The sequence below is a fragment of the Apodemus sylvaticus genome, chromosome 12 (assembly GCF_947179515.1).
Source record: "Apodemus sylvaticus chromosome 12, mApoSyl1.1, whole genome shotgun sequence".
In the NCBI taxonomy this organism is placed as follows: Eukaryota; Metazoa; Chordata; class Mammalia; order Rodentia; family Muridae; genus Apodemus; species Apodemus sylvaticus.
Window position 1 is genome coordinate 20,306,250 of NC_067483.1, and position 26,064 is coordinate 20,332,313.

Below are 26,064 nucleotides of genomic sequence, written 5' to 3' on the forward strand. Positions count from 1 at the left end.
GACAATATGTTTAAAAATTATAATAGAAAAAATTTATAGACATAGGAAAAAATTATGTTCTGTGATTATATTCAAACTAAACTAAAATTATTTAATATCAGTACTTATTGTATACATCAAATATATATTAAACTTCAAAAATGTTACTAGTAATTATCTCAAATTTTGACACATTTTCTTCTGAATATGAATTATTAGATATATATTTCATAAATATTTTATATCATTTCAACAACAGCCCAAGTTTTAATAACATTATTTTGGTTTTATGTGGAATTATGGATGTTTCAAAAGAAAATTTAAAAAATCTGGAAAATATTATTGAATGATTTTTTATTAAATTGGAGATAGCATATTAATATTTAAAGAAGCACTTAATTTTTAAAAATAAAACTCTTTGTATTGAAGTAGACTAAAAATTACTCCCTATTTCTCTCTTGCTGTTTACTATTGCTGTTTTCTCATTCATGTAAATATTTTCAAGGTTACCAGTGTAAAACATGCAATTGAGAGACTGTTAAAAGCATCCAAAAAGTACTGTTGATCAAAAGCAAAATTAAAATGAACAAAATTCACTATCAAAGGAAATTGTCATGTGGATTGCACATGAAATGTTCTGTGCTCTGTGTAGAAGGGTTCTGGAGAAAGGTGGTTGGAATAATATGGGTTCTGGCACAAAACAAAAGGTTTTATCACTTGAATTGAACATCATGCTCAGGTGCCAGATTGGGCTGACCTGGAGTTGATGGGAATTTGATGAGCCAGTATACGATAAGCATGCAAAAACCACAGAGAGTAGAAATTGATGGAAAACAACATTGGAATATACTGGAATCTGAAAAGAATTTGAGTCTTTGGCCAACCCATCAGGAACAAAGTTTGGTCTGTCAACTGAGAAATCAGGCCACAGACAATGAAATAAATAAATAAATAAATAAATAAATAAATAAATAAATAAAGGGGGGTATTCCTAGATTTTGCAAAAATTAGGACATCTCATGAATGTTTCTCATGCTGCCATATCAGTAACTTATCAGGATTATTATATTTCATTCTATTTTAGAAGCAATTGAACTTTTCATTTTATCCTATCATTTTATAAACTTTTTCATGAATATATTTATTTATTTACCCCCATATGTGGATCACAAGACCCCTCCTCCCAGTTCTTCCCTTACACAGCCCCTCCCACATCCTCCCTCAATCTCTCTATCAAGAAGGGGGATCCTCTCAAATAGCTTCAAATTTATTTCTTCTCTGACATATGAGTTATCTATAAAGAGAAAATAATATTTGAGTTTTCTTTGCCTGAGTTGTAAAATTGTAACTGAAATGTACATATTTTAAAAATGTTCCATCAACCAATTGGAACACTTTCTCCCTAAAGGTTGTGTTAAAGAGAAATACTAGGTTAATCTCACCTATTAGCCTATATGAAGTTAAAAGCTATAGTTACTATAGTAGCTCTTGTATGAGTATATTCAGCAGATACAGTCTGTGACTTGAAACATTAAAAATAATCTTTACAGTCTACAACCTGATTTTAAAATGTTGAATGGAAGAAACAATAGGGTATGTAAAGAAATTTTGATAGTCTTATTATGGAAGGCGAAAATAAATGATGTTTGTGTTTAGGATCATGAGGTTCTTATTATGTTAATTAGAGAAAGTTCATGAGTAAAACATTTTCATTTTCAATTTGTGTGAAGTTTTAGTTTAGTAGTAAGTAAATACCAGGTGAATAAATACTAATAAAGTATACAGCCACTGTAAGCAGATCTTAGGGAAGGAAGTAAATAAAATTCATCTGATGTACCAGCTTTACTGGTTGATAAGATACTCTAAAAGAACTAGGAAGCAGGCATGTTATGCAATAGGAATACCAGTGTTAGCATAGAAAACTAAGGGGTATCTAAATGATGCTCTCTCTCCCTTCCTTCTTTCCTTCCTTTCTTTTCCTTTCTCTGTTTATATCATCTATCTGTCTATCTCTTCCTGTATGTTTCATCCTGGGTTTTGAAAATAGAACCAGTACCTGATTAGAACTATTACTTCTGTTAAAAAATATGATTTGCTGGAGATGTTATACTAGGAATAGTATTAGAATAATATGTGAATATGTAGTTGATAGTGTTTTGTATAATACATTAAATCACTTTTTGACAAGAGTACAGGCCCTTGTGATCATTGGGGATCTGCAAGTCACAGAGTGATCAATGCTCTTCTCTTCTGAGCTCTATGGTTAAAAGGGAGATTATTCTGAAGTTAACCCAAGGCTTTTCTAGTCCAGTGGGTTTCCGTGATTCACTGAGCAGGTGACACCAAAATTTGATGTATTCTAGTTCTCATCTACTTTTCCATTAAAGGTTTTTGCATAATTGGTAATCAGAGTACTTCTCATGTCCAGAGTACAAAGCAGTCCTTTAAAACTCCCTGTTTCGTGCACTGAGACCTATACAAAATCTTTCTATAATTGTTATCTCTTCATACTACTGACCTCCTATGCTAGGGCAACAACAGATTACAAAATAAAGTAGGAGTCAATCTTTATTCTACATTTTAAAAATGCTTTAGGAATGGTGCCACAATATTTTTACATATATTATTCTACCAGATTATACAAAAATGTCCAAGGATGCTTATATGATTAAGAAAATTAGGAGAAACAAAATATATTATCATTGTGAGAAAAACCAAAGTTATGATGAATTTTATTTGAAGGAAACAGGCTGGTAATCATCTTAGTTCCCCTCAAATGTTATGTATCTATTGTCAAATAATCAAAGTTCAGGTGTTGAACCAATATGTTTTTAGAAATGAGAATACTTTCTCACACTTTCAAAATAGTAGACTTAATTTTAATATGTTGTGTATAATATATCTTATAACATTAATATTGTCAATAACTTTGACTCTTTTCAACTTTCACATTAGTAACAATACTTAACATCTTAAGTAACAAAATTCTAAGAGAAAAAGTTGAAATAAGATAATAGATATAACAGCTTAGTAATAAATATAAATGAATAATTATCTATTTGTGATATTCAAGGTACAGTTTGGGCAAAGACAAGTCAGGTTGCTGACTCAATGTAAAGATCATTTCATCATCTCAGTAAACATATCAGCTATTTTGCTTTCTATTATGCACTTATCTTTCCATATTATATTGTGATCCTTAATTCTCCTTAATATCTGATGTAATTCACTAATTTTAAAATTTAAAATATGTCCATTTTTGAACTATTGAGCCTAATTGAATGATGATGTAGTATTGATCAAGGACTCCTTGGAATAATTAATCAAACAGTACCATAGGAAGCTTAATTGATGCATCAAATTATATTTGCCATCTTAATGGAAGAAAACTGAAATGAATATCAAAGAGGCAAAGATAACATTTTAACAAAATGTATATACAAATTTGTAAACATCTGATTTATAAGAATATTTCATTTTGAAATAAATGCACATCTGTGTGTTTGTGTGTATGTGTGTGTGTTTGCATGTTTGTGTGTGTGTTGCAGAGGGTGTTTACATCTGTGAGTGCAGCTGCCTACACAGTTCAGCAGAGGGAATCAGATCACCCATGAGTAGACAATTATAAGCCATCTGACATAGCTTGGTCCAAAAACCAGGAGCCAAAGTTTGGTCTCAGCAAGAATAGTACATGCTCTTAACTGCTGAGCCAACATTCCAAACTTCACAAAAGATTATATTTAAATGAAAATTAAGAAAACAGAAACATATGGAATAGGGAAAGGACAGGAGGCATGTCTTGGATAAGCTAGAAACCTAGGACAATAGAAAGCTCAGGAATCTATGGGGTAATCCTAGCTAAGACTTCTAATATTGGGGGATATCATGCCTAAACTTGTCATCTACTGAAAGGGGTCAATGAATCTCTCCAAATATCACAGATGACTGGCAAAACCTTTTCTTTCTCTACTGAAGCTAATAGTAAGGCCCAATTTTTGAAGACACAACTTTCTTGCGTCATCAGATTCTGATATATTCTGATGTTCTCTGGGTTCATAAATCCTTTTTTGTTTTGTAAAATGTAGTATTTCATATTAAAGTAGCTTCCATATACATATAATTCACCAAATAGACACAATACCGTACCTAATAAGATCCCCAATACCAAGAATGGGTTTCCAAGTTTTACGTTGTTAGCCAGTAGAGCCCTGAACATGAAATGCTGAGCAATACTAGTTGTTTAAACTAAGAGTCTATTTCTGAAAACAACACATATTTAAGACAGAGAACATGGAGAAACATACTCAGTATTAGACTACAACTGGCAAGTACTTGTTATGTGCAAATTAATTAACTATGCAAGTTTTCAGAGGAAAAGACACCAATCATACCCAACTGTGAGCCTTTTGAGGAATTATAATGATTTGCTTGAAAAGATATGTCCATAGGTACAATATTGGCACAACTGTTATGGGGATAACCAGCTGCTTTCTTATTGAAATTCAGGCCTATTATATGAGAGATAAAAAGGATACCTTCCATATTTAATTAGGGCAAGTACTTGAGATTAGGTATGTTATGTGCCCTCTCAGAAAATCTCCTACAATATCCTGATAAAAGGGCATAGAACCATGACTCTTAATGACATTGATTGATGTACTTATATGTCCACTATACTCATGATTGAACCCTTATCATCAATGCTTCAATTTATATGAGTTGACTGTTAACACAGAAATCCACAATTGACAAACATGAAGAGAATCAGAAACTTTGACTCACTCAACAATTATTGGGACCTCCATATAACACTCTTTTCTTTGATGCTCAGGAATCCATGTGAAAAAGGAGAAGAAATGTTGTAACAGCCAGAGGTGGACTATTACTCCACTGGAACGATGTTACCTGACACAAGAGAGCTGGTGTACTATGAAATCACCAAGACTGTGGGACTACACACAAACCTGCACCAGCTTAAGCTACTCAAAATGGCAGCTCACACTGGGGTGGAGAAAATCCTCACACTTCCTACTAAAGATCTGTGGCTATTTGATTGCTTTGGGACAAGGGCAAGTTAATTTTCTTTGGAATTGTTAAAATGGGTATATTGACCACACACTAAGAAGGACCCTGCACAAACTGGAAGCAGGCCAACACAAAATGTGATTCCCTGATATTATACTTTTTTAAAAGAAGAGACAGAAATAGAGATATAAATTTTTGAAGTTTTGTGAGAAAGAAGAGACTCTAAAAAGAATAGGAGGTAGATGAATATGACAATGATATATTTATGAAAATTTCAAGGAATAAATAAAACCCTAAATTAAATGAATTAATTACTGTAATGAAATTAATTACAAAATTTATCTTGGGAATTTTTAAGTTATATAATATGAAAATAGGTGAGGATTTGCCTTCTCTTTGCATTTGTAACTTCTCATGCATTCCTTCACCCAGTCCCCGGAATATTATGCCAGCATGCAGGTTTACCCTGGAATAGTGATCAGAATATTACAAACTTAATATTATTAGTTATTATCATTCAGTCAAAATTTTTATTTCAAGTGTATTTTAAAGTAATAAAATAGTTATAACAATTCAATGAATTGATTTCTAATCAACATTTCTATAAATTTCATCAAGTCAATTAAATTTGATAATGGCTTTCAAAGTTCCTCAACATCAAAAAGAGACTGAGGCTAAAGAGAGTTAAAATTGTTCTGATTTTTCTAAAATCTTGGGTAATAGTTCTACCAGTATCCTTGGGAAAAAGATGAGATTTTCTTCTTAGAACTCTCAGTCGTATTATATACAAAGAACAGCAATACTCAGTATTTGATTGATGATGGGATCCTTTTATTTTGGAGCTATTGTATGTAAACTTTTATTTTTGCAATATAACAAAGAAAAATCCAGGCATTTACCTTTTTAATTTCTATTTTAATATCTCCATTTTCACAAATGTTCTTGATGTTACAACCTAAATGCTGTTGGTTTCTTTTTGAAGCAGTATGCATCTTTTCCTGGAGAACATTATGTGATCTATGTTTTTATGGTATTTTGAAATAAAATAGTAAAAACTAAATTTTAAATCTTACTATGTATTTTCTTTTTTTAAAATCCATTTTTATTAGATACATTCTTTATTTACATTTCAAATGTCACATTTCCTGGTTTCCTCCTCCAAAATTCCCCTAATCCATCCCCTCTCCCTGCTCAACAATCCACCCACTCCAGTTCCCTATCCTGGCATTCCCCTATACTGGGACACCTAGCCTTTTCAGGACCAAGGGATTCTCTTGGTGTCCAACAAGGACATCCTCTGCTGCATATGCATCTGGAGCCATCGTTCCCTCCATGTGTACTCTTTGCTTGATGGTTTAGCCTCTGGGAACTCTGGATGTACTGGACAGTTCATAGTTTTGTTTCTCCTATGGTGTTGCAAACCACTTCAGCTCATTGGGTTATTTCTCCAGTTTCTCCACTGAGGACCCTGTGCTCAGTTCAATGGCTGGCTGAGCGTGTCCCCCTCTCTATTTGTCATGTACTGGCAGAGTTTCCCAGGTAACAGCTATACCATGTATTTTCAATGTGTTTCATCCAAGATTGATTTTTTTGTATATTGATCAAGGTAAACTGGAATTAAAACTCAGTTTTATTCAGGATCTTCTTACAGAATATTGTTTTGGCTATGAAAAATGATAAACATTTTATACAAAAGTGGTTGATCCAACATTACTTATTAAATGACTTTGGTAAAGACCTACAAAACACCCTTTAGAGAATACTTCTATAAATAAGAATAAAAAATAAGAGTAGAGTCAAACTAGAAAGGGTCATGAACTCCAGGGTATTCTAAGTATCTATATAGTAAAAAATAGACTTCTCAATATTTACATTTTACTTTAGAGTTTTAGTATTTTCAATGTCTCCAGCTGTGTCTATGTGCTAAATAACTGGCCTCCTAATGACGTATTTGAAAAAGATTGAGAATATATATATATATATTTGTTAAGTTACTCATCAGTGTTATTTCTCACTATATGAATTGTGGATAATATTTAATAATGTATTAAAGAAAATAAAATTACACAAAATTGCTTTAAGTACTAGACAAATTTTCTGGCATTGATGAAAATTGATACATATCAATATATTTCTTCTTTCCTATTGATTCAATTTCTATCAATACAAATTAAATGTGTCTGTAAATATGGTTAAAAATACTTTGAAGATACCTAAAGAAAATATTAGAATATTAGTTTGAAGTATACCACTATATAAAACTCAGATAAATCGATCCTTGAAAGTTTAATAGAAAGGAGAATTATTCAGAGCCTCAAAAATTACAGTCTATCCCTCTCACTTCCCTTCCTTATTTTCCCTTCATCCCACTTTCTTTCTTCCTCTTATACTTACCCTTTCCACCCTCTTCCTACAAACTCCTTCTACAACTTTCTCCTTTCTTCCTCTCTGCTCTCTCATTCTTCCTCTCTGCATTGACCTTTTTTTCTAAGTTGTCCTACTCCAATAAAAATGGAAAAAACAAACAAACAAAACCTGGCACTTACTGGAAACTATTGCCAATACAGTTGCTTCTGTATATTTGTGGACTCTAAAAACAGTTCTCACCTGAAAGGGTATTAGAGATTTATTTTGGAGCCCAATGTTAATAACCATGACTACGAGGCAAACAATGGTTTATTCCAATGTAGTGTTCCTATCTGGCAGTTGTCTTATGTTATTTTTACAGGAAGAGAGCATGGCAAATAAATCAAACTAATTTTTAGTAGATTGATATGAAAATCAGATAGACAGGTTACAGAAAAGAATGGCTGTCTTTGATATAGGCCCCTGAGAACATTCTCAGAATTTTGGTAGGATGCTAAAAGTCAGTTAATCCATTTTACCCAATTTCCAAAAGAATGTTAGACCCTACCTAATGTGGGGAATAGATGGATATTAAGGAGTCTTAAGACAGTCCATGTTAAATTGACTTTGGACTTAAGAAATGCCAACTTCTTGCTACTGAAATCTAATTAGTCAGGCAGTGACTATACAGTTTCTCACATCTTTCATTCACATGCTTCAGGTAACAAATGAGGCCTCTAAATGTCTGTACCTATTAAAAGAATCCTGCCAGAATACTTTCTAAGAAAAATTTTATCTACTCAACAGGCTTTGCTGTCTGATCTGCAGATGCTAAGAACATACTTTGTTCCTTAGTGTTGTTTTTCCTGTATCATTGATGGTGGAGGCAGAATGTCTGTGAGCACAATCTTTAACTAATATCTATTAACAAATATTTGATTCACTAAAATATGGAAATTTCAGTACTCATGACTAATTTCGACAAGTCAAGATTCATTTCTTTTGTTCAGCATATTCAACCACAAGAACAACCACAACAAAACCATCTTAAACCTAATGATACCCTCAATAACTTATAGAATGAAATCTTGGAACAAACTGACTAAAACCTCTACCATTATATTTCCATGTCTATTTATGTTTATATACACATGAAATTTTGAATCCAATTTCCATTCTGTTAAGATAAAATATTAAAATTGTTGGTATACTACAGATTTGATAGTCAACAAGAAGTTCTCAGAATTTCCTGTGTAAAGTCCACATTACATTATGATTGTATTTTCAACCTTGGACTATAGGATACAAGAAAAGGATTAAGAGTATATAGTGCACTGTAGCATCAGAAGAAGCAAATATATATTCTAATTTTGTAAAGTTACTGAAATTCTGAGATATGGTTCTTTTTCATTAAATTTACAATGTCATGTTTCATATTGATATTTGAAACAAGATGAACATTGTGTATTCAACAGAAGCATGGAGATAATTTTTATAGAACTTTGGACAGCAATAATGAGTTGTTGCTTTGTAGTCATTGAGCATGGAGAATCACATCTTACGCCATCTGTTGACAAAATAGATCTCTGCAGCCTGGAAGGCTCCTGAGTAAACCTACAGCATGATAGTGCTGGTAGCTAATTTAGTGCAGAGAAAAACAGCAACTACAATGCAGCCGCAACAAAAAGCCATGGGGCGTCCTCATAAAAAAAGCAAACAAAGAAAGATCAAGAAGTGGGAATAGGGAGCTTATAGTCTTCTTTATTCTCACACATCTGCTTACTGAACACATTCCAATTTAATTATATAGCCAAATTACCATCCCTTACAGAACTATTGTCATGGTATTCAGATTCTTCTAAATGTCAATTTCAGTGTAACTCCCTGTATATTCCAAAACGACTCCTGGAAATCACTGTCATTTTGCAGTTATGTTATGTCTGAGGGTATGGATGTTTTCTTTTCATCTAATCAAAATTCGTATCTTAGTTTCGTGAAAAAAATAACCTTCTGTTTAAATGTATGTATGTCTGTATATACATAGGTTCCTATATATTGTGTGTGTACGTAGCTATGTATGCATGTTGATATATGTTAGTGTGGGGGGGTGGTCCAGGTTATCCATCTTCATATTTCACAAACATATTAAATAAAAGAAATATTTTATTTCATGGAAGTATTACCAATGTAGAATTCATCTTTATCTGTTTTAGTCTGATTTTATTTTAATCTGTTAAACTTAGCTAAAATTTATGGTTATAAGGTATGTGCAAAGAACTTTTAAAATAAATTTTTTACTGAAAATGTTTGAAATAAACATTAGAAATATTACAGGTTTTCTTTTTTCTTGTTGATGCTGTTTTATTTTAATGGACTACTTTGTTTTACTTTGATGCCAATAGCAGTTTTCTTCCAATTCTTAGGCACAAAGTTTCGGTCTGATAATAGTAGGCATGACAATTAGTATTAAGCTTCACATTATCCCTTGTTTTCTTTGTTTTTTTACTTACTTTTAAAACAAGCTGTTTGTTTTGTTTGCATACTGGAGTTTGAATCTGAGTCCTTATTGCTGAAGATACCACACTTCAGACCCAGCCTCACAAATTTTGAGATGGATCTAACCTAAAATCCTCTGCCCTGATGTCCACCTTTGTTTGTACCAAACAATAATATGCAAGACTCACAGAGAGGGGAGGAGAGGGAGGAGAGAATATTAGTCTTTCCAAGGTATATATTTTGTAATTGGTTAGCCATTACCAAATCGTAAACCTAAAATCAATCATAAAAATGCCACCTACAATGAACATATTCATCAAATTGTATTTATATATTTATGTATTTGTATATGTGTAAAATAATAGGAGTCAAAGAAAAAGAGGATATGCAACTGAGAGAGGATGGGGGCAAAGGAATTTGTTAAAGAAAGAAATAGAAATAGAAAAATTATGTACTTATATTTACTTCAAATTTTAATAAGTAAAAATTAAATTTTAAATAAATTTATAATAAACATTAACTTCATAAAAGAAGTTCATTCAATGGCAGGCTTTCTATTATGTACTATATCAGTTGTTCATTCAAAAAAAATCATTGACTTTCAAAATAAATATAAAAGATAAAATGTAGATACATTTTTTAATTAGAAAATTGTTTAGCAAAATTGTTACACTAGCAAAAAGGTACAAGTATGACTGTTAATCATTATCAACTTGATTGGATTGGAAATTGATGCAAGAATAATGACCGTGTTTGGGTTGAGGGCATTTACTTAAAGATTAAACTGAGCAAGAGTTGATATTTTCTGAATGAGTTAGAGTCCTAGAATGGATAAAAATGGAGGGAAAAGAGATTGGCTGAAGATAACTATTTTTATTTCTGTTAATCCTGACTGCCACATCAGTCCAAGCTATTAGACTTTACAATGCTTGCCAGGTCATGGTGGAATGTACTCCACTAAACTATAGTCAAAATTAAACTAGCCTCCCTTAGGATGCATTTTTGTTAGTATTAAGTCAGAGTGATAAGAAAAGTAATTTAAACTGCAAATGAATGCAGAAAGGTCACTGTTAAATTAGACTAAAATAGATCACAATCCTTGGCAACTGGTTCATAGATGGGAGTTGGAAAAAGTTAGGATTATAGACTGGAAAAAGCCCCATATCCCTCTAATTTGAACTTAATTGGACATTCTGATGGGGGTACAGAAGATCCTAATATCAGCAGAAAAGCAAACAAGTAATATTGTGCTTATGAGATTTTAGAATTGTGCAAGAACTGTGCTGAGAAATTGACTAGAAGCCATTACATTTTAGTCAAAATTATAATCATCTTGCCTATGTTTAGATAATGCCAGTATGGTTAAATTCAATGTAATAATCTATATTCAGTGGAAGAAATTTAAGAAAGAATAAATTTAAATACAGGTAACTTTGTTGTTAAGTGTAATTTTGATATATATGAGAATTCAAAATGGGAAGACAAGAACAAGTTTATTATGGCCCCAAAAAGTGTTGGATTCAGTTCAAGTTAGCAACAAGGCTAATAATGTCCAAAACCAAGAAATAGCAGAAGAAACTTTTGAAGATTTCTAAATTCTACTATAATCATCACATTTTGAATATGTATTTGTAAGTAGGATTACATATGAGCTGTCTGATTTGTGTAAAATTTTAAGTTGCTAGCTTCTATTACCATTCCTTTCTTTACTTCCAATAAGATATTTTTTATATTTACAATAATTTGAAGGAAATAACCATTTTCTTAAAATCTTATGAAGGCATGATGTTTGAAGTGGATCAGAGCAAGACTTGGTTATCACAAAGGCTACCTGATATTCAGAGGTGTTGTGCAAAACAGTCAGTGAATCCAGGCAATGTAACATTCATTTGGCAAATAATTGGATTCTTTAGTAGAGACAGCTGCTCTCCTGCCCTTCTGGCTGAAACATACAGGGGAAAGAAAAAACATCTCTGCAAATGAAAATAATGGTGGTGATACAGTAGAGATAAAACAAAATAAGGCTTTAAAACCAAGAGAAAGCAATTTTGTAAGATATTGTTTAGGAAATTAGGCTCACATTCTCTCTCTCTCTCTCTCTCTCTCTCTCTCTCTCTCTCTCTCTCTCTCTCTCTTTCTGAAAGGACATTTTTCCTTCAAATGTACTTTCTAATCTTTAAACTGTATTTTAAAATGAATACTTTTTAATATGAAGTATTTTTCAATAATTTATGGAAGAAAAACAGGTTTTATTTTTTCTTTCACTTATTCAATCATGGAGAATTGTTCCCAAAGTAGCAAGCTCATTGGGGGAGCTGAAGAGTTGTATTGATCAGGATGTAGTTTCTGTGTCAGCATTTATATAAGAAGCCCCCAGTCTGACCCTTCTCAGAATACTTCATTGTAGAAAAGTTAGTAATTTAACGAATGTATGACAGAAACTGTGAAGTCTACAGTTCATTTAGAGTCATACATGTGTCATTATTCTGCACAAATTTTGAAAAATACTTATCTAGACACAACATAACCAGAAAACATAAAAAGTATCCCATCTTAGAGTCCCCATTGTTGTGATAAAACACCAGGATCAAAAGTAACCAGGGATAAATTGTGTTTACTTCCTCAGGACATTGTCTGATCACTGAGTGAAGTCAGATGAGGAACTGAAGTAGAAACTGTAAGCCACAACATGATGAAGAATGATGCCTAGTTTCTTACTCACTATGTCTTGCTCAGCCTCCATTTTGAAACACAACTCCATACTGGCATGGGCCCTCCCACATCAGTCAAGAAAATGCCTCTCAGATTTGTCAACAGGCAAACTCAGGCTGAAGTGTTTTCTCGATTGAGAATCCCTCTTCCCAAATGACTCTATCATGTATTAACTTGACATAAAATCAAGTGAACCCATAAAAGTACTATGTGAACAGAAAAAAAAATGAAACAAAACAATAACCACAAAAAAGGGAAATTGAAGTAGAAACTAACATATGGTTTGGTTGCTAGGAGTGTTGAACAGGGAATGAATTTCATGTTAAAACATCTACAAGATATGTGGTGTACTCACACCTGAGACCCATTTTGACTATAGGGACTTTAGAATAATATATTAAAGTTGAAATTACATTAATTTATTATTTCAATAAATGTTGGTCTTCCTGGATTTATTAGCATATATATGTTTGTTATTCAGGGTACTCAACAGGCACAGAAGGCTTTCCCAGCCATTGAATATACTTGTCAACTCCGTATATCTTTGTAAACCATCAAAGTGGGAAAGTGACCAGGCCCCTGCCTGAGGAGCTCCAGCTGCAAGGCACCTCCAAGAGACCTCCCTAACTGTCATAACTGGGTTTCTAGAAAACAGGACTGTCTTAATAAGGATTTTTACGACTGTAAAGAGACACCATGACTAAAGAAAGTTTTTTGGGTTTTTTTTTTTTGGTTTTTTTTTTTTATTTACATTTCAAATGATTTCCCCTTTCCTAGCCCCCCCACTCCCAGAGAGTCCCGTAAGTCCCCTTCTCTCCCCCTGTCCTCCCACCCACCCCTTCCCACTTCCCCATTCTGGTTTTGCTGAATACTGCTTCATTGAGTCTTTCCAGAACAAGGGGTCACTCTTCCTTTCTTCTTGTACCTCATTTGATGTGTAGATTATGTTTTGGGTAATCCAGACAACATTTAATTGGGGCTGGCTTACAGGTTCAGAGTTAGAGGTTCAGTCCATTGTCATCAAGGCAGAAGCACGGCAACATCCAGGCAAGCATGATGCAGGAGAAGGTGAGGGTTCTACATCTTTATCTGAAGGAAGCCAGAAAGAGACTCTTCATGCTCAGGCATCTAGGAGGAAGATCTCCAAGCACATATCAACAGTATGAGACATACTTCCTCTAATAATGCCACTCCCTGGACCATACATATACAAACCATCACAAGGACCCTCCCCAGATTATGAAAATTTTAGGTGAAATAACCAAACAAATGCCACCAATCTGTGAATAGGAAAATCCACCAATCCCTGAGCGCTCCTAAGGTTAGGACTTAAAATCCCACCAATCCTCACCCTGTTATTGTCCATCCCAAAGAGTTCCACCTTCCTCCCTCCCCCAAATCCCTTTTTAAGTACCAACTTTGTCTACTTCCCAGCTGTCTGTTCCTTCCTGTGAGCATAGGTGTAGGGTTCTATAGCTGCCTGCAGCTATTACGAAGTGGGTTTCTGGAACAGAAGCTGAGGAATAAATAGGGAAGAGGGGCGAAAAGAAGTACGGCTAAGACAATATTCACTGATCAAAGCCGGAAACTTTAATGGCGCCAGACCTTTTAACAGTTTGGGCAAACCCTTCCCCCCAGACTCCAGGCTGAGTTCCGGTGGAAGTTGTCTAGCTTCTCTTGGAGGTCCTCGTCTTGACTGCTCCGGCAGCTGGGTGGGTCACCTGATTAATTCAGGAATTCCTAGACCTGGAGGAACAATGAACTTAACCTTCACTTCGAGCACTCGGCCCTAGATGGAGCAGGATCCTGGCTATCTGGGAGAAGTTAACCTTGACCAAAGTCAAACTCTGACCAAGTGCAAGACTGCCCCAATATGGCTCTGTACACATAGGCAGGGGATTAATCTTGCACCAGTCTCTCTACTCCCTAGACTCTCCAATAAATTTCTTTTATGATATTTGCTGCTTGGTATTACTCTCTTATCGGAAGAAGACAAGAAGCATCCAAGAGAAGGGAAGAAACATGGAGAAGGAGCAGGACTGAAGCTTCTGAGCTCTGCAGGTCACATGGGCATACCCTCCTCTGGGAGCTGCCACACCTTTGCTGTGGAGGATTCCTCTCAGAGCTATGGGGTTGCTGAGCCCCTGTGTCTCAGGATGGCCTACTATTGGGATACTGTCCCACCTCAGTGTTGTGTGGATCCTGAGCTTCCAAGTCTCAAGAACCTTTTCAGGCAGAAAAGTCAACAAACATTTCCAAATGGTTTAAAATGGCCCCAGTCATGTAAACAGTATTCATTGAAGGTGCTTACACGTGAACTTAAATCATAATTTATCTTTGTGTCTGTACATCCAAGATGATTGCTCCTCTTCTTTCTTTCCAGAAAAGTTCTCTTATGATAAAAAAGTGCCTTATCCTATGTCATTTATGTGATATGTGCTCCAGAAGATCATGTATTTCAACACATGAGTACCATATGATGGTGGTATTTTGAGAGCATGTGATAAATTTGGGAGGTGGCATATTATTCTGTAAATAATGTAGAACATAGTCTTCCTGTCAGTATCGATACGAATTATTTCTTGATAATTTAAAATTGCTTTAGCAATAGTTAGAGTAAGTGGGTTAGGGTCAAGTCTAGGTGTCCATATTTCTGCTCCATTCTTCTTCTTCTTCTTCTTTTTTTTTTTGTTTTTTTTTTGTTTGTTTTGTTTTGTTTTGTTTGTTTCAGTTTTTCGAGGCAGGGCTTCTCTGTGTAGCCCTGGTTGTCCCGGAACTCACTCTGTAGACCAAGCTGGTCTCGAAATCAGAAATCCACCTGCTTCTGCTTCCCAAGTGCTGGGATTAAAGGCATGCCATGCGCCACCACCGCTCGGCTTGCTCCATTCTTTGATTCTGTTTATTTGTGAGGAAGAGAGGTGTTGCCTGAAATATTAAAAGAGCAATCCACACCATTCCGTCAGGTAGGCCTGCCTGTTTTCACTATTGCAGACTCTCTGACCTGGAGCTCCAAGATTTCTTCTTCCAACTTGCTAAGTTCCCGTGCCAGTTCATTGCCACATCAGGCCCACGTTTCCAAATTCCCATGGCCTTTTGGGGCACACTTCTCACAAACTCACACTTTGTCGCTGTACCTTTCTCTCTGGAACCCAGCTGATTCACCTCGTGAAAGAAAACACCGCACAAACTTAGTTCAGAATTAATAGGTAGCACAATTGCTGGGCCCAGCAACTAACATCCTAATCTGTAAGCCATTCTCAGGTAAATGCTCCAGTAGTGGATTGCAGTGGATCTGCCACCTGGAACGGGGCCTCTGCTAACTACATTTGGCCTCATCCTCTCCCATTCATCAGCCAACTCCACTCCTGCTTTCCTTCTTCCCCTCTCTGACCTAGAATCCCTGCCTACTCCTTGTCCAGTGAGGAGTCCCTGAAATCTCTATTCATTAGGTGAAGGTTTTGTCACAGAGAGGCGTCCCAGCTGCATTCTTTTTCTAAAAAGCCATGCCTTCTAGAGTGTAATTGGATATAGCTCCTCAAACCAGGAATTAAAATAAATATTCTTTCTTCTAAGGTTTATTGTCAGTATTAAACTAAAAAGAGTAGAGCAAAAAAAAAAAAATTCAATAAATCCATGGATCCTTAAACTTCTTGCAACATGTATTAAATCTGATGAACTTTTTCATATCTAGAACAATTTTCTACAAATGTATAAATAAAACAGTTAATTTGGTTGTATTGTAAAGCCTTTATAACACAAGGCAACATTGCCTAAAAATCCACGCAATGGCCATCAGAGAAGTGAGAAGCACACGGAGAGGCCACGATAATGCTGCAGCTAAATAACTTTTCAATGGCCCAATTTCATTTGATGATAAGTCTTTCTGGGTTGAGACTTTTGTTACTTCTCAGTAATAGCAATTATCCTTCCATTCAAACTAGCACTTTAAGACTATTTTATTTATAAACTCAGTAACTTTGACTCATTGATTGCTGAACTGACATTTAATTTACATCTCACAAACTTAACATGTACACATATATACACACACACATACACAATGGCAGCTTACCAGAGATTCAATTCTTAATTATACAGTGCTGTAATATGTCAATCATTGTGGCATTTTTGTTTTCATGAGATTTAAGGAAGTTTTTTGATTTAGTGGTCAGGTAGAAAAGTACAACCTTCAAAGTAAAATGCTTGAAATAATAAGAAAAATACAATATTCTTGGTTCATTCCCTTTCCTTAATGTAAATAATAGAAAATAAGTTAGCAAACTGTTACAGGCAATAAACAATACTTTAGAAATGCTCATTATAGAGATATTGTTCTATTATTATTTTTTCCAGAAATTTGAATTTCATATCAGAATCTAGCTTCATCTTACAAAATATGTGAATCAGAAACAGAACCTTATTTTCTGTTGAATAAACTAAAATAAAAATGCTATTTGAAAATAGTTATATCTGTTTATTGACTCCTATAATTTATTTTCAGAAAATAATGTGCTGATAAACAAATAAATGATGAAATATTTGTTGTATTTATAATAGTATAAATTATTTATGATTGGATTGACCATATTGTGCTTTAGTCAAAATAAATTTGTGGCAGCTATGATCACTAGGTAAATCTTAATATTTACAGTTCAATGCTCAGTACAAGAGGTAGAGAGCACTGAAGATGGATTATTCAGCGGAATTGATAGGAAGAGAGCTCTAGAAACCTGCCATGGGTTTGAGACTTTTCTTAAAATAGCCACTGAAGGTAGGAATCAGAAGACTGATATGACTACACACATCTTTTCCTAGCTCATCATATCCTCAAGTAGGTCCAAGATTGTCACTGGAGAAATCTGTCAGGAATAAGAGTTCCACTCAAAATATTTTAAACATTAATTTTAAAGAGAAAATCATTTCTAAAAATGCATTACACACTGTTGTAAACAACCGAAAAGTTTGTTTTTGCTTAAGTGTGTAACACTTTAAAACTTGTGTTTCGTTTCAACATTTTTAACAAATTTATTTATTTATTTTAAACTCTAGATTTTTTCACCTTCCTGGACCTCCTACTGTTCCACATTCTATACCTCCTTCCTGCTTCCTGTCTCCTTGAGGATGTGCCCAAGATCCAGAAATTTAATAAATTATTTCTGAAAACTGAGTATTTGTTCTTTGAAAATGGATTGTTAGTATTCTATGTGTAATAGTTGTTTGGTTTACCAAAGAATAGTTTTTTGCTGGGCAGCAGGTGGTGTGCTTGCTGTGATTGGAAAGTTATATCAAATTCTGCATGCATTTTCAGTTCCTTTAACACAGCTGCTACTGAATTAAACAATTCCTTCTCACCATATTAATAGTTGACTGAAGAGATCTTCAAAGCCTTTGGTACTTGAAATCTCTATGGCACAATCTTAAGTTAGGTGGGCTGTAATTACTTACAAACATCCAACTTGATAAATATCATATCACTGTTGATGTTTCCAGTGGTTTCATACAGCCAACTTACAGAAAATAATGTTCTGTTTCTGATTCATATATTTTTTTCAAATTGAAGTGGGAACAGTCAATACAGCTTCATAAACACCACATGCATCTCCTAGAATGTCATTAACATCTTATAACTTTGAACCTGAGGATATATTCACACCCATTCTGCTGTAAAAAACCAAACAGTGTTTCATATGTCAAACACACTATTATTCTTAAATAGAGTTAAACAATGAAGTAGAATCTAATTATTTGTTTATATAAATTTCCAAGAGAATTTTAAAATTGAGAATAAGGTTTGCAATATACATTATGTTCACTAATAGAAAATACTATTAAGAACTTGGAGTATTAGTTTTCTTACAAAGGCTAAATGAGGAAGTAGATGATGAAAAAGCAAATTAGAACAAAAGGAAACATTACAGACTGTTTCTAAAATGAGCTGTGTTTGGGAAGGATGCTGTGTTGATGCATTTACCATCTGAAGTTTGCATCAGTATGTGCTGGAGGGTATACATGTTTTACTCAAGAAGAAATTAGCACAGACATTAAGAAGCATGTGACCATAGCATGGCAATATAGAGACATAAAAGATCATTTAGGTTTATACCAAAACAACTCCTGTATTTTAAGCAGGCATAAACTTTCCAATCCTCAAAACCAAGTATTTCTTTGGTTTTTTCCCAGTTTCATTCAATATACAGTTCCATGCATTAAAAAAATTACAGAATAGTCAGCAATCTACCTCATACATTAGCACACCTACTGCTGAAGTAGCCCAGACAGCCAAGACAGTGCATCTCTTCTTCCATCTAAACAATTGCATCAAAAAGTCTTCCACATTTTGTTATTCAGGTTCATAATATAGAACTATTTGCTGTAAAGCCCTGCATTCTAATGGAGAGTAGCAAGTTTCTATTTTACTTTTGAACTTAGTCTTCCATAATTTTGAGTGTACTTGTTACTTCTCCCAATCATAGAACTTAAGATATAAATTTAAAACTGATATATGAAGTATGAAATATATTTAAAATGAATTTTAAATTATTTTTCATTTTTTTCTTATTAGATATTTTCTTTATTTTCATTTCAAATGTTATCTCCTTTCCTGGTTTTGCCTCTGAAACCCCCCATCACATCTCCCCTCGCCCTGCTCACTAACCCAATTACTCTACCTTTCCTGTCCTGACATTCCATTATACTGGGACATCGAGCCTTCACAGGACCAAGGGCGTATCCTCTCATTGATGTCCAACAAGGCCATCCTCTGCTACATATGATGCTAGGGTCATGGGTCCCTCCATGTGTACTCTTTGGTTAGTGAAAATATTTTTGATACAAAAAGTACTTTATAATTTTTTTATTTTTTATTTTCTCATACAATACATCTATGGCCCAGCCTCACTTTCCTCTACTCGTCCCATAACCACCCTCCTACTTTCTTCCCCAGATTTACTGAACCACAATTTCCATTCAGAAAAGAACAGTTTTCCAAGGGATATCAACAGAAAATGACATAACAATATGAATTAAGAGCAGGCACACGTCCTCATATCAAGAATGAATAAGACAATGTAGTAGAAGAAAAGTGCTTCCAAAGGCAAGTAAACGAGTTAGAATGTGGTACTGTTAGGAGTACCAAAAAACCCCAAACAAAATATCCACAGCATGTGTGCAGAAGACCGAGTTCACACTAATACCCAAAATACATAAAGGACTCAACAACAACAACAACAACAAAAACCCCTAGACATTAACAAACAAAACAACCCAAATAAAAATGGGATCCAGATCTAAATAGAAAATTTTCAAATGGCTAAGAAACACTTCAAGAATTGTTAACATATTTATCCATCAAGAAAATCCAACCCAAAACTTCTTTGAGATTCCATTACATAACTGTCAGAATGGCTGAAATCAATAACACAAGTGACAGTTTATGCTGGCAAAAATGTGAAGAAATGAGAACACTCCTCCATTGCTAGTTGAAGTGCTAATATGTGCAACCACATGGAAATCAATATGGTTGTTCCTCAGGAAATTGGGAATCAATCTACCTCAAGAACCAGCTATATCACTTTTGAGCATATACATAAAATATGTTTCATCCGACCACAAGGAAATTTGCTTAACGCATGGACACTTTATTCATGAGTGTCAGAAACTAGAAACAACCTAGTTGTCCTATAACTGAAGAATGTATATAGAAAATGGGGTTCATTTATACAATGGGATATTACTTACCTGTCAGAAAAATAATGGATAAAACTAGAAAAATATTCTGAGTGAGCAACCCAGACCGAGAAAGACAAATATGATATTTACACATTTATAAGTGGATATTAGCTGTAAAGTAAAGGATAATTAGACTAAAGACAGAGGGCTATGCAATTAGAAAAGTACTATGGGGACACATGGATCTCCCTAGGAAAAGAAATCTGATAGATTTTGTGAGTAAACTGAGGACAAGCGGGGATAGAAAGAGTAGGAATCAGGTCTGGAAGAGAGGAAAGTGGAAGAGAGAATACAGAGAAGTGATTGGACTAAGAAGGCATTATTAGAAGGCTTATGCTGAAATCTAGTGCAGTGCAAACTTTCTACAGACTGTCAAGGTGGCCCTAGCTTTTAGTAATGAAGTGTATGGATCCCGAACAAGACATCTTCTGTAACCACACAAGGCTTCCAGTGGTGTGACTGGGATCCCAACCAAGGATAAAGGCACTGACCCATAACATATTTGGATACTATCTTAGTCACGGTTTCTATTCCTGCACAAACATCATGACCAAGAAGCAAGTTGGGGAGGAAAGGGTTTATTGAGCTTAGACTTCCACGTTGCAGTTCATCACTAAAGGAAGTCAGGACTGGAACTCAAGCAGGTCAGGAAGCAGGAGCTGATGCAGAGGCCATGAAGGGATGTTTCTTACTGGTTTGAATCCCCCGGCTTGCTCAGCCTGCTCTCTTATAGAACCCAAGAACACCAGCCCAGGGATGGCACCACCCACAAGGGGCCCTCCCCACTTGATCACTAATTGAGAAAATGCCCCACAGCTGGATCTTATGGAGGCACTTCCCCAACTGAAGGTATTTTCTCTGTGATAACTCCAGCCTGTGTCAAGCTGACACACAAAACTAGCCAGTACAGATACAATATGTGCTTGGGTGTGACTGTGGCAATGAGACTGTGGAAGTGGCCAGCCAATGATTTGTTGAGGCACAGGGCATGACAAAAATAAGACTCTATAAACCTGTTGCTATCAACATGGCAGGTAATAATAATAGGCCTAATAATTGTGATAAGGCTTCAGAACAAAAAAATATGTACAAATACAGTATGCATTCAGGGATTTTGAAATTAACTGTGCACACCAGAACCATAGCAGAAAATACATGTGCTTATTTGTAGAGATAGTCACATCCTCTAAACATGTTTTTAGACGTGGTATGCAATAAATTGTATTATACTCAGCTTGTATATTACTATGAGTTGCTTCAGAGATTTTCAATAAGTAAACTGTTTTTTTCCCTAGAGAAAATGCCTATATCTGGCTTTAGTTGGTCTGTTGCATGCAAGTACATGCTTAATAAAGGAAACAGTAAGAATTTCCAACAGAAGAATTCTTCCTTTCCATTCTTCATTCTTCCCCCTGGAAAAAAGTCAAAAATATCATCAATATATGCTGACTCATGGCTTAGAGTTTTGCCAAGATCTACACTAAGAGGAATTGCAATACCTCCGTTCAGACACTTGTTCATTTTGTGAACCCAGAAGCACACTCAATCTATAATCTAAAACAACCAAAGGTATAAATAAACTGGTATGCATAGAAGCAAACCTTCCTTTTGAGAAAATATATAATGGCCCATTTCAAATTTTAGTGTTCTCACTGATGTCTTTTGCATATAAATGTCAATATACTTCAATAATAGTTTCATAGTAACTGTTTAATGTCTGAAAAAACTTACACGAATTTGTTTTCCCAAACCAAATGGTCAGCTATGAAAATGTACTACAAACAAGTAACATTTATATAAATATATGTACACAAATAACTGAGCAGGTTCTATTTTGTATACTTAGCAACACACACGGACACACACACAAAAACACACAGACACACACACACACACAAACACACTACCAACAACAACAAAAACAAGAAAACACCAGCTATAGAGGAAGGAGTCATGAATGTGGAAAAAAAATGTTTTGACAGGGAAAAGATTGAGAAAAGCACAAAAAAATAAGGAAATAATGTAATTATACTCTCAAAAAGTGAAAAAAAAACTTTCAAAATTAAATACTTCACCATATCTCTGGTTTGCTCTCTATGTTTGTCTTTATTAATAACAAAACGTGGTTTTTAGAAGTAAAAGCAATAGTGTTCTTTATCATTGTTATTCTTTAACTTTATATTTGCATTCATTTTACTTTTTTATTTATTGGATATGTTCTTTATTTACAATTCAAATGTTACTCGATTTCCTGCTTTCCTTCCAGAAAACCCCCTGTACAATTCCCCTCCCTCTGCCTCTATGAGGATGTTCAACCACCCAACCACCAACCCACTCCCACCTCCCTGCCCTCACATTCCCCTACACTGGGGAATAGAGCCTTCACAGAACCAATAGCCTTTCTTCCCACTGATGCCCAACAATGCCATCCTCTTCGACGTTTGCCACTGGAGCTATGGGACCCTCCATATGTACTCCTTGGCTGGTGGTTTAGTCCCTGCCAGCTCTGGAGGGTCTGGTTGGTTGATATTGTTCTTCCAAAGGGGTTTGCAAACTCCTTCAGCTCCTTCAGTCCTTTCTCTAACACCTCTATTGGGGAACACTTGCTCAGTCTAATGTTTGTCTGCAAGCATACACGTCTCTTTGTTTCAGGCTCTGGCAGAGCTTCTCAGTAGAGAGATATCAGGTTCCTGTCGGCATGTACTTCTTGGCATCCAGAAGAATGATTGGGTTTGGTGACTGTATATGGGATGGATCTCCAGGTGGGGCAGACTCTGGATGACCTTTCCTTCAGTCTCTGCCCCACAATTTGTCTCCAAACTTGCTCCTGTGAGTATTTTGTTCTCCTTTCTAAGAAGGACTGAAGCACACACATTTTGATATTTCTACTTCTTGGGTTTCATGTGGTTGTATCTTGTGTATTCCAAGCTTTTAGGATAACATCCACTTATCAGTGCATGCCATATGTGTTCTCACTCAGGATGATATTTTCTAGTTCCATCCATTTGCCAAAAAGTTAATAAATTCATTGTTTTTAATAGCTGAGTAGTACTCCATTGTGTAAATATGCAACATTTTCTGTACCCATTCCTCTGTAGAGGAACAGATGGGTTCTTTCCAGATTCCATCTATTATAAATAAGGCTGCTATGAACATAGTAGAACTTGTGTCCTTTATATGTTGGAGAATCTTTTGGGTATATGTCCAGGAGTGATAGAGCTGGGTCCTCAGGTAATACTATGTCCACTTTTCTGAGGCACTGACAGACCGATTCCCAGAGTGGTTATACTAGTTGACAATTCTACCAACAATGGAGGAGTGTTCCTCTTTCTCCACATCCTCACCAGCACATACTGTCTTCTGAGTTTTTGATCTTAGCCATTCTGATTGGTGTGAGGTAAAAATCTCAGGGTTGTTTTGATTTGCATTTCTCTGATAACTAAGGATGATGAACATTTCTTTACGTACTTCTTAGCCCTTAGATGTTTCTCAGTTGAAAATTTTTTTGTTTAGCTATGTACCACATTTTAATAGGGTTAATTAATTGTCTGGTGTCTAACTCCTTGAGGTCTTTTATATATTGGATATTAGAATTGTACCACATGTAGGATTGGTAAAGTTAGCCCTTTTTCTCAGTAACTTATAGTACCTTCTGCAAAACTGACCATATAATTTTTCACAGAACAGGCCTCAACAGGTACAAGAAGATTGAAGTAATCCTATGCATGCTATCAGATCAACACAAAATATGATTAGTCTTCAATAACAACAAAAAACAATGAAAAACCCACATATACATGGAAGGTAAACAATGATAACTTGGTTAGTAAAGAAATAAAGAAATTAAATTCGTCTTCTTCTAGTTAAGTCTAGCTTCTTTCAAAAACTAATTTTTCTCAAATGATAGAGTAGATTCAAGGTTTGTTTTTCTGGATCTGGTTTTCCTTACTTAATATGATCTTCTTTAATCTCATACATTTGCATGTAATCTTCCTGATTTTATTTTTCTTTACACCATATATATGTTACATGTATTCCTTATTCATCCATCAGTTGTAGGGCATATAGATTGTTTTAAACTCCTAGTTATTGTGATTGAAACAGAAGTAACTACCCTAAGAATGTATTTGTGAAGTATGATATAGAGGTCTTTGGGTATATTCCAAGGAGTGCTATTGAGAGATCATATGATAGATTTATCTTTAGCTTGGTGGTAATTCTCTACACTAATTTTCAAAATGACTGGTCTAATGTCCTATTTCCCAAAATGGAAATGGATATTCCCTTTCCTTCACATCCCTTGCAGCATTTGTTTTCTATTATCTTTGTTGATCTTATCTTTCTGTTGATCTTTGAAATTTTGCCATAGATAAAGTTAAATTTCAATGAGGGCAATTAATATTTTTTAGCTATTTTTGGAGTATATTTTTATTAATCATTTTATTCATATACATTTCAAATGATATTCTATTTCCTGGTTACCCCTCTGAAAACTCTCCATCCCATCCTCCCTGTCCCCAGTCAACTTTACATCCATGAGGGTGCTCCTCTAACCACTCACCCACTTCTGCCTCACTGCTCTAGCATCCATCTATGCTGTGGCATCAAACCTCCACAGGACCCATGGCCTCCCCTCCTATTGATGTCAGATTAAGGACATCCTTTGCTACATATGTATCTGGAGTAATCACTTTCTCCATGTATATCGGTTTTTTTGTTTTATTATTTTTTTTTTGGTAGTTTAGTCCCTGGGAGTTCTGGGTAGTCAAGATAGCTGATATTTGTCTTTATATGGGATTTCAGTCCCCTTCAGCTCTGTTAGTTCTAGATCTTCAATTTGGGTCCCCAGGATGAGGCTGATGGTTGTCTGTGAGTATATGAAGCTGTATTGTTCAGGTTCTGGTAGTAATTCTCAGGGAATAGCTGTACCTGGCTTCTGTCGGCAAGCACTTTTTTATCAGCAGGGTGATGGATTGGTGTCTGCAGATGGGATGGATGCCTATTTTCCTTCTTTTGAGAATTGTCTCTTCAGGTCTCATAACCATTTTGCACCAAATTTTTGTACCAAATTTTTAATTTTTTTTTTATTTTTGAGGTTATAAGTATACTACCCATTCCATTTTGTCACTTCTTTTTTAATATTTTTATTTGATATATTTTTTATTTACATTTAAATGATTTCCCCTTTTCTGGCCTCCCATGCCCCAAAAGTCCCATAAACCCTCTTCCTTCCCCCTGTTCTGCCATCAACCCCTTCCCACTTCCCTGTTCTGGTTTTGCCCTATACTGCTACACTGAGACTTTCCAGAACCAGGCCCCTTCTCTGTTCTTCTTGTACATCATTTGATGTGTGGATTATGTTTTGGGTATTCCAATTTTCTAAGCTAATATCCACTTATTAATGAGTGCATACTATGATTAATCTTTTGAGACTAGGTTACCTCACTTAGTGATGTTCTCCAGCTCCATGCATTTGTCTAAGAATTTCATGAATTCATTGTTTCTAATGGCTGAATAGTACTCCATTGTGTATATATACCACATTTTTTGCATCCATTCTTCCGTTGAGGGATACCTGGGTTCTTTCCAGGTTCTGGCTATTGTAAATAAGGCTGCTATGAACATAGTGGAGCACATATCCTTATTACCTGCTGAGGAATCCTCTAAGTATATGCCCAGGAGTGGTATAGCAGGATCCTCCAGAAGTGATGTGCCCAGTTTTCTGAGGAACGGCCAGACTGATTTACAGAGTGGTTGTACCAATGTGCAACCCCACCA